The sequence below is a fragment of the Pristis pectinata genome, chromosome 17, assembly GCF_009764475.1.
Source record: "Pristis pectinata isolate sPriPec2 chromosome 17, sPriPec2.1.pri, whole genome shotgun sequence".
Classification (NCBI taxonomy): Eukaryota; Metazoa; Chordata; class Chondrichthyes; order Rhinopristiformes; family Pristidae; genus Pristis; species Pristis pectinata.
In genome coordinates this window covers 10,552,119-10,566,435 of record NC_067421.1, presented here as the reverse complement: position 1 = coordinate 10,566,435, position 14,317 = coordinate 10,552,119, and the positions used below count along the sequence as shown (strand labels likewise).

Genomic DNA, 14,317 nt, shown 5'->3' with positions numbered 1-14,317 from the left:
TGAGAGACCTTTGACTGCGTGAGACCCTGGAAAGGATTGGGGGTCTCTTTCTTAGTCTGGGACATGGGCCAGAAAGGAATACAGATCTTTGATCTTATGGTAGGAAGGATATTGATGTATTTTAAAATGGCTAAAGCAGACCGCAAAGTAATTTGTATATATTTTTAAATACATCCTTTCTCTCATCCTTTCTGTCTTAGACATGGTGACTACATTTGTGTTTGGATATGAGTTTCCTCCCCATGCCAAAAAATGACACAACTGGTAAACATCTCCAAGGACTTTCTTGACAAGCACCTGGGAGGACTGAGCATTATGCACCATGAATTTGTATGGGGTCTGGTTATTTGTCCAACCAGCAACTCCCCCAGTTCCCCAGCACTTCCGATGACTCTTGAGTGGTGCAGAGTCCACCAGAAGCCCGACCCACTGAGCTCTGTTGGAAGTTGGAAGGGGGCTTACCAAAGATTGCACATTGCGGCTGCAAACCGGTTGGCATCCATTTGGATATCCAGCGCAAGGCTTCAGGTGATTGACCTTTCATCATAAAGCGCATCCAACTCTTTTGGCTTCATCAACAGCTTATCACCACGGCAACCCTAGCCTTAGCCTATCAGAGATATTCTCTTTGTCCTATCCATCCCTCCCTCTACCCTCTCTGTAACTTAAAGCTAACTTGTTTTCTCTTTTACTCACTTTTGACGAAATGTCTCTGACCTGAAACATTAACTTCTTCTCCTTCCTTCCACAGATGCTGTCTAATCTGCTGAGTGTTTCCAGCATTTTCTGTTTTTAATTTCAGCCTTACTTTTGATTGATATCAAATTAAAGTCAAATAGGATCATTATTAACCAATATCTGGTGGTGTTTTGGGCAATAGTTATGGCCTTGGAAACAATGCTTAAGTGGAAAATGCACATCAGTCTATGTTTCTCTTGATCACCCTGAAATATGATTGATTGGGAAAGGATCCATCTTGGCTGTTATGAACCTTCTCTCCCTTCCCGCAAGTCTGCCAATATTTCCTGCCTAGCCTTGTGCATGGAGATTAGCATTTAAAGTAGATCCTGGCAGACTTCCAGCAGTTGGGAAACTGTACACCAGCACAAGTGAAGTTCTGCACGTTGTATGATGAGAATCCATCTTTTGTTTTAGAAAATGTGCACTGCATCTCTTTTTTTTTGGTGAGTAGCAAGCAGTACAGAACTCAGTCCCCGAGTGGAGAGTGTAAGATCAACAAGGTACAAAAGAGGGAAGAGAAAACAGAAGAACTTTTCCATAAGCCAGACTGAGCAAGGAGCAAAACAAGGATCAAGAAAACAATCAAATGAAAGTAAGTAGCAACTGAGACTTCATGGTTTGGTCAGGAAGCAAAATAATAATGTTAAGAAATAGTGATAAGAAGAATCTGAAAAATAACAAGCTGAAAAGGAGATTAAGAAAAGGAAACAAAGTAATGAGCAACTTGTTTTCAAACTACAACTTGAACAGCCACTGTGCATTTTGCCCACTCCTTACTATTACGATTTCAAACCTTATAGTTTCCAGTGGCACTGAACCACTGACTTCATGACCTCATCCCTCCAAACTGGAGGGCTTCAAACCCTCCCTACCATCTCCTGTTCATCCTTGTTTCCACTGCATTAAAGCTACTAAGAGACATTTTGGAATCTGAACCTACTTGTGAAGCCTTTTCACCACCAAAAATTTCGAACAAGGACAAGAGCATGAATAACAGAATTTCATCATTGCAGAGAAGGAAGATAATGGTATTTCTCAATGATGAAACTGAAATGTCCAATGGAATCTGGGACATTTAGCATCTCATTATATTAGAACAAGACATATCACACCATATTTGACTCACTCTTTCCCAAGAACAGTTAAATTCTTCACGTCCTCACTGCTCCTTTATACTTGCAATTTACAAATTTTTCAAAACCCAAACTTGAAATTACCTTCTAATTGCTTTGTACTTTACCTTATCAACAATAACTTGCACCTATCACATAGTAAAAGTTCTGGTAAGCTTTTCTAACACCACACTTGACGTGACCAAATGCATGGTTAAAGAAGTAGGTTTTAAGGAGCACTAGTTATTTAATAAGCAATGAATTAAAGAGAGGCAAAAAAGAAGTTGGAGAGGGAATTCCAGAGCTTAGGACCTAGACAGTCATCAACAACTAACAAAGGAAGATCAGGATTGGCAGAAAGTAATGGGAAGCTAATAGGGATGCAGGAAGTAGAAGAGAAGGACATGGAGAGATTTCAGCATTTGAATAAGAATCTCACATCTGAGCCACTGGTGAAGTGGGCCAATATAAATCAACAAGTCCAGGGCAGAAGGCTAAGCAGGACTTGCTGCTAGTTAGGAAACAACATTGTTTTGGAGGAGCTCAGACTTGTGGAGGATGGAAGGAGGAACCCAGCCAGATAAAATGGAAAAAGGTATAGGTAAAAGTTTCAGCAGGAGTAGTGATGCCAAATTCATGAAGCATAAGAAAGGATAGTTCACCACATTTATAGTCATAGGGGATGTCACTTGCATCTTAGATTAGGGCCATTTCAGTCTTGTGCCAGTATGGAAATCCTATTGGGGAGGCACAGACAGAAAGTTGCAGGGAAGTTTGGCATGCATTGGACAGAGACAACCTGTTTAGGACTAGAGAGGAACAGAAGATAAAGATGGGTGGTTGCTGCAGGAGACAACAGTGGATTTTTATGAAGGGACTGAAGATTTGAAAGCACATTGGATCTCTATAATAATTCTGTTGTGATTTGTATTTACTTGTCTCTACCAAGTCAGAAATAGGCTCTATGCCCCAACATGTCCATGACAACCATTGCAGTTATCTGTATTTAACCATAGTTCGTCCATAGGGGAGACATGATAGAGGTATACAAAATATTAAGAGGAATAGATAGAGTGGACAGCCAGGGCCTCTTTCCCAGGGCACCAATGCTCAATACAAGAGGGCATGGCTTTAAGGTAATGGGTGGGAAGTTCAAGGGAGATATCAAAGGGAGGTTTTTTACCCAGAGAGTGGTTGGTGCATGGAATGCGCTGCCTGGGGTAGTGGTGGAGGCTGATACGTTGGTCAAGTTGAAGAGATTGTTAGATAAGCATATGGAGGAATTTAAGATAGAGGGATATGTGGGAGGAAGGGGTTAGATAGTCTTAGGCATGGTTTAAAGGTTGGCACAACATGGTGGGCCGAAGGGCCTGTATTGTGCTGTATTGTTCTATGGTTCATAGCCTTCTATGCCTTTCTCTCACCCATTTCCAAATGAGCAGAGCCCTCATTGAGATATGGTCCACAGACACAGTTGTCTTCCACATATTCTTAAAGTGACCATTATTCAGTGAATGCCAGACTATGTGACCTGGAAATTATGTAAATAAAATCAAACTAGCTCTCATCAGCATTCCAACAGGAATTTCTGATAATGGTTGTGAGATAGTGATTCCATGGCCTTGAAATTCTGCAGGAGTTCTCCCAAACTGTTGCTGTAATTTTGTTTGGTGTTCAATGGAATCTTCTCGAGATACAGCTTAACAGAAGATTTCCTCCAGGATTTCTGCTAAGCTTGAAACAGAAAATCTAGTTAACTCCTGCAGAATCGTTAGACCTTTAATTCTGCCTGATTTATCCTTCATAACCCAAGGATGCTGAGCCCAGTTCTATCTTCCCCCCCACCCAGCATATCTTTGCCTGGGTTAGCTAACTTAACGCAAACAGAGAAACAAAGCTGAGACCACCCATACACTTTATGAATTTGCTGAAGCAGCAAAGGCACCTCCCTTTTTGCACTGACCTTCACTTTTCACCCATGCCTTTGCAAAAGAAAGTAATAAGAAGATGTCCCTGATTTATGTAAGTTCTGTCAATATTGTGATATAATTCAAAGAATTAAGATCTTACCACACCGTACTATTGCTTCTTGATCAGGATTAAGTTTATTAACCATTATCTTCTGTTTAATTTCCAAACACGTTTCTTTAATGTTAACTTGAATTACTGAATCATCGAAAAATAGGCAAAGAATAAAACAAGGCATTCTCAATGTATCATTTTATAAATCCAAAGTTTAGCCGTTAAGTTACCAGGCTATTGATCAAAGACATGAATTTAAATTCAAGTAATCAAGTAAATCAGTGGTGAGCAGGGTGCCGCAGGGGTCTGTACTGGGCCCGTAACTGTTCATGATATACATTAATGATTTGGAAGAGGGAACTGAGTGTAGCATATAAAGTTTGCTGATGACACTAAATTGAGTGGAAAAGCAAATTGTGCAGAGGATGTGGAGAGTCTGCAGCGAGAAATAGATAGATTAAGTGAGTAGCAAGGGTCTGGCAGATGGAATACAATTTGGTAAATGCGAGGTCATCCACTTTGGAAGGAAAAATAGAAGATCAGATTATTATTTAAATGGTGAAAGATTGCAGCATGCTGTTGTGCAGAGGGACTTGGGAGTGTCTGTGCCTGGATCGCAAAAGGTTGGTTTGCAGGTGCAACAGGTTATCAAGAAGGCAAATGGAATGTTGGATTGAATTTAAGAGCGGGGAGGTTATGCTGAAACTGTACAGTGTCCTAGTGAGGCCGCACCTGGAGTACTGCGTGCTGTTCTGGTCTCTGTACTTGAGGAAGGATGTACTGGCTTTGGAGGCAGTGCAGAGGAGGTTCACCAGGTTGATTCCGGAGATGCGAGGGTTGACCTATAAGGAGAAATTGAGTCACCAGGGACTATACTCACTGGAATTCAGAAGAATGAGTGGGGATCTTGTAGAAACATATTAAGTTATGAGGGGGATGGATAAGATAGAGGCAGGAAGGTTGTTTCCACTGGTAGGTAAGAATAGAACCAGGGGACACAGCCTCAAGGTTCAAGGGAATAGATTTAGGATGGAGATGAGAAATTGCTTTTCCCAGAGAGTTGTGAATCTATGGAATTCTTTGCCCAGGGAAGCAGTAGGGGCTACCTCATTAAATATATTTAAGACACAGATAGATTTTTGCATAGTAGGGGAATTAAGGGTTATGGGGGAAAGGCAGGTCAGTGGGTTGGAGTCCATGGCCAGATCAGCCATGATCTTATTGAATGGCGGAGCAGGCTCGACGGGCCAGATGGCCTCCTCCTGCTCCTATTTCTTATGTTCTTAACTTTGGATTTTTTTTAAAGCTAGTCTCTGTAACAGGAACCATGAAACCAATTAGTTCACTAATGTCATTGAGTCATGGAGTCATAGAGTCGTATAGCACAGAAACGGGCCCTTCAGCCCACCATGTTCATGCCAACCTTTTTGCCCATGTACACGAATGCTACTTGCCCACATTAGGACCATATCCTTCTATTCCTTGCCGACTTGAGTGTCTGTCTAAACTCCTCTTAAATGTAGTAATTGTATCTGATTCCACCACCTCCTCTGGCAGCACATTCCAGATATCAACTGCTCTCTGTGTTAAGAAAGCGACCCTTAAAATCCCCTCCTGCCTCTTACCTTCAAATTATGCCCTACTATTTTTGATACCCCTACCATGTCCATCAAGGAATGAAGTTTGTTATCCTTACACGTTCTGGCCTACATGTGACTCCAGATCCTCTAATATGTTTGGCTCTTAACTGCTTTCTTTACTGAGGAGAAATTATGGAGAGACAATAAATCCTGGCATTGTCAGCAACATGCACATTCTATAAATGAAGAAATAAGACAAAAATCAGTGTTGAAAATACAGACCATGAAGGGTCTAAAGTGATCCAAAGTTGCAACTGATCCCAAATTGCAGCAGCAAAGTTGCATAATGGTAATGTAATTGAACTAGAAATCCAGAGACCTAATCCTCTAGATGGCAGTTTGAGAATCTGAAGTTGACTTAAAATGAAAATTCTGAAATGAAGTGAATCTATCAGTGTTATAGTACCCGATTTTTTCACACATGCCTTTGGGGAAGAGAACCTACTGCCCTTGATATGGCTGTCAGCCAATCTCTTCTGAAGCAGTTTAACAGGCCACACAGTTGTAGAAAACAGTACACCAGTTCAAGGAGGAGCCTCAGCTGCTGCATCTCAGGTTACCTGCCCTGACCTCCCCAAACAATAAATGTGTATTTATATGCTGGTAATTATTTTTGCCAGCTCCTAGAACATAAAATAATGAAAAAGATCACTATTTTGTGCCAAAATTGAAATATCATGAAGTGATTGTCTTTTGGTTTTTCCACTACCCATGGGAATTTCTTATTTCAATATAAATTTATCAGAATAAGGGTCTTCAACCTGAAACATTCACCCCGTACCTCTCTCCACAGATGCTGCCTGACCCACTAGGTGTTTCCAGATTTTTCTTAATTTTATTTTATAACTCTATCAGGCATCTTTTTGAAGGTTAAAATCAAATTTTCTGATTTCAAAAGCAGCCTAATAAACTTTTCAAACAATTATGTGGACGTAATAAATTTAAAATAATGCTTTATTTAAAATTTCTAATATCAAATATTTATCGGAACAAATCACAGAGTATGTTTACATTTAATCTGAATAGCTTGGCTTTTAAATTGAAGAATCTTTTATGTTGCCTTTTCTTGCCCTTCACATTTCCAAGATGGCAATGTTGGTCAGCCATTTTAAGTTACAGTTTTTAATGTCGGACATGCTGTGCGCCTGAACTGTGGAATCTCCAATGATAGGAGAGATAGTGGGAAGTTTTTCCCCATAGCAGAGGTGTCTAAATTCAGACGGCAAGGGCTTAGAGTAAGGGGTAAGAGTTTAAGGAGGATTTTCACCAAGAGGGGGGTTGGAATCTGGAATGCTCTGCCTTACTGGGTGGTGGAGGCAGAGACTCGCCCAATGTTGAGAAGTGTCTGGACAAGCACTCAGGTGCTGGTGAATGGGATTAGTATAGACGGGTACTTGATGGTCGGCATGAACGGGGTGGGCCGAAGGGCCTGTTTCTGTGCTGTATGACTCCATGATTCAAGCCTGACATGTTTCCCAATTCACAAAGCAACTTTACTGGTAGGTTCTTCCTATCTCTCAGCACATCTCCCTTCGAATCTCCCAAAAGAAAATGCACCAGGGTAAAACCTCCACACATTTCAAGTGGAGGAAGACTCTGACTATTTCCTGTATTTAACTTCCCGATATCTTCCAAAATTCAATAGGTAAATTTCCTCTTCATGAATCTATCGACTTTCCCTGGGCTGATAGTTCACTTACATTAACACAATAAAAGAGACCTGCTTGCATATCAAGTTTCCTTCTCACACAGTCTATTCTGTATTCTGGCAATGACATCAACAAGGAAGCCAGCTTGTTTGCTTTTTAAAATTCATTGCAAGTACCACTTGGTGTAGTGGCTACACTGCTGTCACCAAGACAAAAACCTTTTAAAAGTCCAGCTGATTTAAAGCCAATCATGGAAAAAGAATACAGCACAGCCTTTGAAACTACTTCAAACAGTCAGGAGCAGAAACCCTGAACCTCCTTAGTCAGCCCCTTGGACCTGAGGGTGATTTTCTTCCAGGACAGTTCCCTGGGTTCTGTGTGACTAAGGGGTCCTATGTGGGATCCACAGACTCTGTTGCAGGTGGAACATTTGGAGCTCAACAGGGTGATAGATGGCTGAGGGCTGATTGATTATTGCACATTCCTTCTGCTGTCTGTGTTCCCTGTGGGAGACTCAGGGTGCCTGGAGTCTTTCCAGATGCTTCTTCACCAGGTTAAGACGTCCTGAGCTCAGGATTCCCAGTGAGGATGTTTCAAGGAGACCTCCTTTAAATATTTTCTCTGTCCTTTTGGAAAACACTTGCTGTGACAGTGCAGAGCAGTGTACCTGCTTTGGGAGTCTGGTGTCAGGCATATGTGCCCCGTCCATCAAAGGTGGACGAGAATGATTACTTCCTCACTGTTGGGATGTTAACCTGAGAGAGGTGCCTGATATAGTTTTATCCTGCTAATAGATTAGGAGGATTTTGTGTAGACAGCATTGGTGGGACAGTCTAGCTTGTTAAGACCTTGCACCTTACTGTCTACCTGTGCTGCACTTTCTCTGTAGCTGTGACACTTTATTCTGCATTCTGTATTGTTTTACCTTGTACTACCTCAATGCACTGTGTAATGAACTGATCCGTATGAACAGAATAAAAGATGAATTTTTCACTGGCATGGCAGTGTAGTGGTTAGCATAACACTTTTACAGCGCCAGTGACCTGGGTTCAATTCCTGCTGCTGGCTGTAAGGAGTTTGTACGTTCTCCCTGTGTCTGCATGGGTTTCCTCCAGGTGCTCGGGTTTCCTCCCACCTTCCAAAGATGTACGGGTTAGGAAGTTGCGGGCATGCTATGTTGGCACCAGAAGTGTGGCAACACTAGCGGGCTGTCCCCAGAACACTCTTTGCAAAAGATGCATTTCACTGTGTGTTTCGATGTACATGTGACTAATAAAGATATCTTATTTTACATGTGACAATAATAAACCAATTCCAATTCTAGTGCTACTCCAGTACTTTGTGTTGCCTGCTGATAGGAGTCCATGTCTCTGATAAATACAGAAGAGCTGGGATCACTACAGCTCAGTAGACCACAACTTAGGTGTCAGATTCGAGGTCATGATAGTTAAACACTCTTTCTTACATTTAGGCAAAGGTTATGCTGCCGCATTAGTGGTGGTGGTGGATTCCATCTTCTATGCCTGCCCTCACAGACAGGTAGTTCCCAAGTTATGATAAATGACCCAAGTTGACCAGGATCTTGTGATAGATCATGATTGCCAAGCAACACTGTTGCTCCATGGGACCAGGCTAGTCAAGGAGAATATCTTCTTAGTTTCCCACCTATCCTCCTAAATGTTTCACTGAAGGAATCAACAGTGGTTTAGAGCTTTGAATATGAACAAGATTTGCCTGTGTACTATAATACAATGGAGGCACAAGAGACTGCACATGCTGGATGCTGGAGGAACTCAGCAGGTCAGCCAGCATCTATGGAGGGAAATGGACAGTCGATGTTTCAGGTTGAGACCCTTCATCTGGACTGAAAGAGTAGAGGGGAGATAGCCAGGATAAAGAAAAGAGGGGAAGGTGTAGAGACAATGTTCAAGTGATCTTGATTCTGCAGTGGAAGTGAGAGAGATTGAACAATACATCCCATGAATTCTCTCCAATGGGAAGCTTCTTCTTGGAAGTGAGGTGAAGTACAGGTGCGAAGAAGGTTGAGAAGAGGGTTGGTGCAATGACTTATCTTTACATCTCCTCCCATCAGTTCTGGAGTTGTGTCTGTGGTGGATCTATTGGTGAAGATCTTGGCTTGTGTGTCATCTAGAGCAGACAGCATAGTAACTAAATTTTGTGACAACCAAATTTGAGAAGGGTCCTCCATAGTCACTCCTAGTTGGCAAGAGTTAAAGGCTTTTGAGAGTTGAGAGGCCAGTAATGGTCCTGTATGGTTGTTACTGGTGCTCCCTGTACTGTGTGTGGCAATGGGAGCAGTGCCTCCTGATGGGTACAATCCACATGGTGACTTTGGAAGATGTTCTTCAGTCACTTGAAGGAGGCACCTGAGATGGACTCTTGCAATGACTTTCCTAGTGCCAGACAGCAGGGAGCTTCCTCAGTAATTACCCACACGCAGAAACATGATTGAAACTAGAAAGGGAAGTAGAAAATCAAGATTCAGAATGACTTGGAACTCTGCATAGAAGGAAACACTTATCCAATGAACAATCCCTTCTTCAATTCTAGTTTCAGTCTTTCTTTCCCATGTTTAATGTTTTTTCTTTCTGTACTTTACCCATGTGACTACGGACAGGGCTCCTTCCTTGTGCCTTGTTAACCGATATTTTAAATTTTTTCAGCGCCTGTCCATGAACTATACTTCCTGGGTGTCTGGTTCTTTTCAATTATCTTCTGACGCAGTCCCTCAGGATGGAGGATGACTTAGTTTTGTAGATTCTGAGGTGGCTGATGCGGCCAATGTAGAACAACAGAGGGGGCAGTTGATACCTGGTGGGACAGGCAGGCAGGTGGTTTATGAAGTGTTTACTCCTTCTGCCACTAACACTAAGCTTCTGTGTGCTCCTGACTCAAGGTCCTACTTCGTTAGGAGTTTGAGGAGATTTGATATGTCAATAAAGACTCTAGCAAATTTCTACAGATGTACGGTGGAGAGCATTCTGACTGGTTGCATCACAGCCTGGTATGGAGCCTCCAGTGCACAGGATCGCAAGAGGCTGCAGAGGGTTGTAGACTCAGCTAGCTCCATCACCGGCACAACCCTCCCCACCATCGAGGACATCTTCAAGAGGCGGCACCTCAAGAAGGCGGCGTCCATCACTAAGGACCCTCACCATCCGGGACATGCCCTCTTCTCATTACTACCATCGGGGAGGAGGTGCAGGAGCCTGAAGACCCACAGTCAGTGATTTAGGAACAGCATCTTCCCCTCCACCATCAGCTTTCTGAACAGTCCATGAACCCATGAACACTACCTCATTATTCCATTTTTTTGCACTATTTATTTATTTATTTATTTATTTATTTAATTTATCGTAATTTTATGTCTTTGCACTGTACTGCTCCTGCAAAACAATAAATTTCACATCATATGTCAGTGATAATAAATTTGATTCTGATTACTACCTTCCAAATGCTCCTTCTCCACTTTAAGTGGTCATAGCTTAGGGATTCCCAGTAGTCAGTGAAACATTGCAGTTTTTTCAGACTTTGAGCATATCCTTGAATATTTTCCTCTGTCTGCCTGATTTGAAAGTTCTGGCATCAGACATGTGAACAACACGACCTGCCCAGTGGGACTGACAGTGTAATTGGGACCTCAGTCCTGGGGATGTTGGCGTGGGAGAGGACATTATTATTGGTTTGCACCAGTGGTGATATCTTTCTAGCACCTTGAGATGCCTGCTATAGGTAGTCCATGCCTTAGAAGCATATAGGAAAGCAGGGAACACTGCAGCCTGGTAGACCACGTGATTTGTGCCAGATCTAAAGTCTTGTTCTCCAAACACCCTCTTCCTCGTGCATTGAAGATGATGGTAGATTTTATCATGGATGTCTACCCATGATAAGACTTGGCCCCCAATTTGCTTGTGCCAGACAGAATTTTAACCTTACAGTTCTGCACCCTTCTCAACCTGATTTTTTAAATTTGTTCTAAATTGCTCTCTCCATGCCTTCTACCCCAATGTTATATTTGCTTCTTTATTTTAATAGCCCCTTTGCTTTGCAGTCTGTCTGAACCAATGGTCTCTGATCTGATCTCTAAATCTGCTCCCTCCACCTCGACCCCAGATTCACAGTGTCTCTCAATCAAAACTCACACTCCCCAATTCTGCTTTCTTGTAGTTTCTCCTTTCCCCTCCCCTGATTTTCCACACCCCCTGCTTTTGTTTTCCCTCAGTTTTGGCTTCACTGTGAATATCCTTTTCAGTTTACACTCCTCCCTCAGTTCTGAGCATTTCCTTTTCACCCATTTAACCTCCTTTCCTCAGAATGGAGTCTCCCTTCTCAATTCTGTGTAACTTTCCTCAGTCTGTCACTGTCCTGTCGCAGTTCGACCTTCTCTTCCAATGTGAATTTCGTCGGCTGATGGCCTTAATTTGAACATTGATATTTTGTTGTGATTTTGTGTCTTTTGGATTCACTGCTCCCCACAATATTCAGTGTTACCATATTCACACAGCAAGCTCCTGACATAATAACATCAGCACATAAGAAAATAGCAGCAGGACAGGCCACTCGGCCCTTCAAGCTATTCAATATGATCATGGTTGATCTTCCTCAGGCCTCAATACTTCTTCTGTGCCAGTTCTCCATAGCCCTCAATTCCCTGATCTTTCATAAATGAATTTATTTTCTCTTTAAATACCTTGAGAAATCTCACTTCCACAACTCTCTGGGGAGGGAATTCCAGAGATTTGCCATCCCCTGTGAGAATGTTCCCACACACCTCAGTTTTAAATGACACGTAACTGTGTTCCCATGTTTGAGATTCTCCCATTGGTGGAAACATCCTGACATGCCATCTAAAGATCTTATAAGTTTCAATAAGATCACCCCTCAGGCTTCTAACCACCAAAGACTATAGATCTTTTGATCTGACAGAGTTGTATTTTCAGTTGAAGAGGAACAGCCTACAAGAACGTTCTCTTAATATGGTATAAAAACATGAGAGCTAATCATTGAAGCTAACTATTTGCAGTCTATGGAATCATTCATTTCAAAGGATAAATGCTCTCAGAATAAAATATCACAAAATGAATCTGAGTTCTGATTAAATCAATCCATTCAGCCTTTGAACACTACGCATCTTGCACAGTTATAATATATGCATCATGTTCCCTGCATCATAACAACGAGGGGTAAGTATTTCACACAGAGGGTGGTGAATATCTGAAATGAACTGCCAGAGGAGGTGGTGGAGACAGACACAATTACAATATTTAAAGACATTTGGGCAGGTACTTGGATAGGAAAGGCATAGAGGGATACAGGACTAATGTAGACTAAAGGGATTACCATAGACAGGCATCACAGTCGGCATGGACAAGGTGAGCCAAAAGGGCCCATTTCTGTGCTCTTATGTTTCCATGATTCTGACTACACTTTAAAGCCACTTGAATGGTTGTGCCTTGCCTTAGGGCATCCTGTAGTCTTGAATGGTGATACTTAATAAAGTTCTCTGCTTCCAAAGAGACAGGAATCATATCAAGTTTTGGTGTCTATCACACTGAAATTTGGATCCAGGTGATATTGCAGATGCAAGGTGATACTGAAAATATAAACTGAATATAATTGTTCAGTTATTTCCATGTCTTTCCTACCCTCAAGCTGCTGACCCACACTGGAACTATGGATCTATACACAGCTACAGTGCTGCACTTCGCCAAGTCTTCATTTGCCTTCATGGTCTTTAGCAGGCTGATTTTCACTTGAACTTATCATAAAGACAGCTCTGTAAGATAATGACAAGGCCCTGACGGCAACAGTAGGGGGGACATCAAAGCTGTGCCTGATCCTGTCAGCACCCGACCTCCATGCACAGGGTCACTGGACTAGAATTAAAAGCAACAGCCCTGAGTGATTCCCCACTCTCCAGTGTAGCTTGATCATATCCAATGCTGCTGCAGCTGGGATTATCCAACTGTGCACACAGCACTGTTCTAACTTGATCTGTATGGTGGAATCATGAGAGCCCGTGAGATTGCTGCTCTGATCTATCACAAATCTGCCAGTAACAGCAGAGAACAGTACAGGGGGGCCCAGGACATCTCATACTCTGGCAACTCTTGGTAACCATGCTAAATTAATGAACCTTCATCTTTGATTTCCCAATGACAGACAATAGTCATTCCTTATTCATTTTAGCACAATCCTTCATAATCTCCTTTTAGCTTTCTCTGTTTCAATGGAAGTGATCCGAGTATGTCACGTAACTAAGTGCCATTCTGAGGGAGTGCTGCATCACTGGTTCTGTGTTCTGAATGAACTGTTAAACAGTGCCCCTGTCTGCATTGCGGCACTGCTCAAAGGGGAGTTCTCCTGATGCCCTGCACAACATCCACAGCTCAATCAACATCACTAAGAGGGAAGTGATCATTGTACATACAATGATCATTGTACGTTTTAGATATATGCAAACTGGCAGACATGATTCCCACCTCAAAGTAACAGTTACTCCGCAAAAGCACTTTATTACTGTAAAGCACTCTGGTACATCCTGAGGTTCAAAGGGTCAGCAGCTTTACATTTCTGAGCATTAACATATCGGATGACCTGCCCTGAGCCCAGTACATAGATGCGATCACGAGAAAGGTTTGCCAGCATCTTTAGATTCTTAAAAGGTTAAGGAGGTTCGGCAGTGACTAAACACTCCAACAAACCTCTACAGATGTACTGTTGAAAGTATCCCGACTGGTTGCATCATGGTCTGGTACGGCAATTCGAATGCGCAGGAACACAAGAAGCTGCAGAGAATAGTGGACTCAGCCCAATACATCACAGGCAAATCCCTCCCCACCATTGGTAGTATCTACATGAGGCACTGCCCCAAGAAGGCAACATCCATCATCAAAGATCCTCACCATCCGGGCCATGCCGTCTTCTCATAGCTACCATCAGGCAGGAGATTCAGAAGCCTGAAGTCCCACACCACCAGGTTCAAGAACAGGTACACGGATAGGAAAGGTTTAGAAGGTTACAGGCCAATTGCTGGCAAATGGGACTAGCTTGGATGGGCATCTTTGTTGCCATGGACCAGTTGGGCCGAAGGGCCTGTTTCCGTGCTGTATAACTCTATGTCTTTAACAGC

At 42.5% G+C, this 14,317-nt stretch overlaps 1 protein-coding gene across 3 annotated transcripts in view; it reads left to right on the top strand.

Annotated features, from left to right (window-relative positions):
• The window catches only part of cldn5a (claudin 5a), a 31,111-nt gene that overhangs the window by 2,284 nt on the left and 14,510 nt on the right, over nt 1–14,317 (top strand). The window contains exons 1-2 of one of the 3 annotated variants that reach the window (XR_007957692.1): nt 1,150–1,333; nt 10,082–10,446. The gene's annotated coding sequence lies outside the window, so the exon portion shown is untranslated. Of the gene's footprint in view, nt 1–1,149; nt 1,334–10,081; nt 10,447–14,317 lie in introns of those variants that run through there. The other 2 variants (XR_007957693.1, XM_052032380.1) reach the window with 2 other exon arrangements.